Here is a 4,134-nt window from a genome sequence, read left to right on the forward strand (position 1 = left end):
AGACTTACATCACCGAGTGACTTCGTAAAGACTTCATCCGGAAGTTTGGAAAGAACTGCGTTCTCAGAAGTCATTCGAGCAGCAGTACACCATTCCAACGCTCTATCAAACTCGTTTGACACTAATTCAGGCGAAGGATGAGAAGGATGAGCTACACCAAGAGAAGGATGAGCTGCATTACTTGTCAACCGACGGCGCTTCCTAGTGGCAAAATCCTCCAACTCGAAAGGAGAGGAGGAGGATGCCAAACAAGCATTAGAATGGGAAATAGGAGCAGCACCTGATGGGACCACACCTTCATCAGACGCCAACATAGTTGCCTCAGATGCTCGAAGAGTCTCTTTCAGGGGTGCACCAACAGTCTCACCAGCAGGGGCGTCGGCAGCACCATCGGCAACGGAGTGATCAAGATCTTCCTGGGAAAGACGAGCCATCACTTCGGGCAAAGGAGGCGCAGGGACGGCATCAATAGAAACTGTGGGAACCTGACTTGAAGATTCACCGGCAGCAGTGGCCTTACACTTGGAGGATTCACTAGCTGAAACCACCGCACTGGCCCCAACCACCACCGACGGAACGATTTTCTTGCAAGATTTTGCTCTGATAAAATTCGGGTTGATCTTGGGAGCCACTATGCAAACAAACAAGCCGTATCAGTACAGAAATAACTAAACCAAATAACTAAACCCCAAGTATAACTACTGTGCAGTTTACTCAGGGGGGAAGTGGGGAAAGAGATGAGTAATCAAGAAACTCACTTGTTCAGAAGTTGATAGAGCTATTGTTGGAGTACGAGGAATACGGAAGCAGGCCGAAGGACGAAAGGTCGCTTTAACACTTTAGCAAATCTAACTTGCAGAAGGCAGGATAGATGGAGAGTACCCACGAAGGCTTTAAATAGCCTCAGGTATTAAGATGACGGTTGAAGGCTAAGGACAACCGATGACCTAGATCGAAATGACGCTTCGAAATCCGCAGAAAGCAAGATCAACGGTTGGAGGGATGCCACATGGAAACATGTGGAAACGAGCACCGATGCGAGAGATACCTCCAATCGTCGCACCGCCATTAAAATAATGGATGTATTTCCGATTCATTGGAAACAGTGAATGGTATACAAAAATAAGAAAACGTTTGAACTTTGCAGAAGGGAAATGTGCGGACTTTGCAATAAATGAAGTAGTGGAGAAGATTAATGCATCTTCCCGAAACGCATCTTCACAATATTTCTACAAGATTATTATTCGGCGAGGAATGTAAAGTTAAGTGATGAGTTTTATCATTAATACTTTGATATTCAAGGCAAGATTTCAGCAGGAGACGGGGAAATATAAAGGCCAACATGAAAAAGAAATGTCTATTCATTAAATAGAGGGTAAATCTTTACAAAAAGATAACTCCCTAAGCCTTTTCTTCATTGTTGCCAGAGGGACCCTGGTCGGGAGGACTTTTCTCAAGATCATGAGAAGAGCCTTCCTCAAGAATGGCATCGGCTGAGTCCTCTACAGCATCAACTTGAGACTCGGCTTGTGATTTCTCCTCTGGAAGTGCCGGCTCGTCAGCCCGGGTATGCCTCATATTGAGGGTCAGCTGGAAAATGATCATCTTCTTCCCGAGCCCAGATCCGGGAGATCCATACCAACTTTCCCGAAGACCTCTTTGTGGCACACCTCACGAAAGGGAGCAATGGTCGAAGGCGGGGATTGATCCGAGAATTCGCTCCCAAACGTCGTTCTGCCCCAAGCGATAAGCTTGAATGTTGTAGATACCTAGCAGCTCAGAGAAAGGTACGCTGTTCAGGTATTTCCGAACACACTCCTTTTGAAGCTCTGGCTTTATATGCTCAGGCTTGCTAGGGATCGCCAACTTCAGATGTTCTTCGAGCTCCCTACTTTTGAATTCAAGCCTGTCACCAAACAACGTGGCAGTTGCTTTTTGCTTCCTAGCCTCGCGCTCGGCAGCAGCGGCACGAATCTTCGAAGCTTCGAGGGCCTCCTTGAGGGAGATCACTTCTTCCTCATGCTTTTTCTGCAGCTCCACGGCAGCTGCAGTCAGCTGGTCTATTTCAGAATTGGCTTTGGCCAAATTCTCTTCACAGGTTTGCAGCAAGGAGCTGGTGCGACCAACCCGACTCAATGCTTCCATGTGTTGATAAAAGCTCAACACAGTATTCCTGGGAAGGCGGAAAATATCAAAAGAAGTCATAAGAAATTATGAAAAAATAAGTGAGCAAGAAGACCGGTACCTTGTAGATTGACTAACAAGGGAGGTGTCATCCAGGGCTTCAAATTCCTGGCGATCAGAAGGAGCAAGACTGAGGGAGCTCCATTCTGCAGCTTTCTCAGGGTCCCGAGTCACCCTGTCGGTCAGCTTCAGGGTCCACTGGGGGGTGAAGACCTCCTCACTATCTGTTGAAGCTTTGGATTTTTTATTGGAGGGAGCATCAATTGTGTCATGCCTCCTCTTGGTTCGGGCGGAGGAAGAGACATTAGACCTCTCCACCATCGGTTTCTTCCCTTTACCCGAAGCATCAGCCACGGGCCTGATATTCTTGATACCCCTATAAGAGGGGTCGGGAGAGGGAATAGAAGCCTCTTGATCTACGGTCAAGGCTCTGGGCGATCGTTGCTCGGCTGTCAAAACGACCCTAGCGGCCTTCACCCGCAGGCTTTCAGGGTTCATTCTTGGAGGCACTGCAAAGAAGAATGACAAGAGTCAGAATTAAAGACATATCACTTCAGTCAAATTAAAGGATGGTGGTTAGAAGCTCACAATAAGCCAAGCCCCAGTACTGAAGGGTGGAGTTACACTCCACTTCAAGTCCATGTATCTCTTGATACCATGGAATGGATTTGATCTTCCTAACGGCCGCCTCGCCTTCTCTGGATAAGGGAAGGCCTCGGTTATTCTCGGAAGAATAAGTACACCTCCTCCAGGTGGTTGGGAAGTTAAGATCTGATGGAGGCGCTCGACAGAAAAAGTATCGTTCGCACCATCTTTTGTGGTTAGAATGGCAAGTTCCTTTGACAAGGATGCTGCCCCTCCAATCAAGTTCAGCCTCATTGCGTTTGGACAGAAAAATCCATCCGGGAGGATGGGAGATAGAAAGAACATGAAAATGTACAAAGAGAGAAAGAGATGGCGTAATGCCAAGTTCAAAACACAAACCCAAGAAGCCGACGATGAGACGCCAGCTATTGGGAAGGAGCATTCCGGGACAAATGTTCCAATGATTCAGAACTGCGGAGAACAAAAGATTAAAAAAGGGAAAGCGAACCCCGCTTTCCAGTGCATCTATATACAGAGAAAATTCACCCGAAAGGGATGAATCAACCCTCTCATCAGGGTGGGGAGCCCTAACCTGATAAGAGGCAGGAAAATCAAAATCTTGGACAGTTGAAAGAAGGGTTTCCTCATTATAAATGGAGGGAACAGAGCCAGGTCCACCATCGGACCCGGAAGTTTGAGGCTGCCTAGAAGACTCGACAATCTTTTAAGATCCAGACTCGAGAAGGACAGGAGAAGTTTCGGTTTTTCTTTCTAAACCTTTTTGAGAAACTTCAGCGAACTCGCGCCAGAGGACAGTTAGGGTTTTGTTATCACTATCCGACTGTTCGGGAGCAGGAGAAGCAAAAGCCTCACTGCTATTACCAACACTGGGTACCAGAGAAGCCCTATCGTCCACCATTACTTGTTTCAGTAAACTACAAAAAGAAAAAGACCAGTAAACTTACTTATTCAGTGAGGCGGAAGCTTGAGAGCAAGAAGGCACAAAGCAGACAACAAAGGTTCAAATTCCAGACATGAAGAATGAACCTACGAAGACAACGAACCGCTTTTAAAACTCCCGCACGAGTGTTCGGGAATCTGAACGATCGATATTGATTCAAAATTAGCGATCAAGATTGAAAGACGTTTTGAAAGTTTGAACTCACGAATCCGAAATAGGCGTTCGGAAACCGTCGCTTGGATGACGTGAGCCATGACAGATCAACTGCAAGGAGATATGTGGCCTTACACTCACAACGCTCGAGGAAAAGTGACCACCGCATTAAATGTGATATGACATTTAATGAAGCACGCAGAGATTATCACCTGACGACGAACCCAGTTAAAAACCAAGCCCTCGGGATC

This window comes from Hakea prostrata, chromosome 9 (genome assembly GCF_041222555.1).
Source record: "Hakea prostrata isolate BN-2017 chromosome 9, UWA_Hpros_2, whole genome shotgun sequence".
NCBI classification, from domain to species: domain Eukaryota; kingdom Viridiplantae; phylum Streptophyta; class Magnoliopsida; order Proteales; family Proteaceae; genus Hakea; species Hakea prostrata.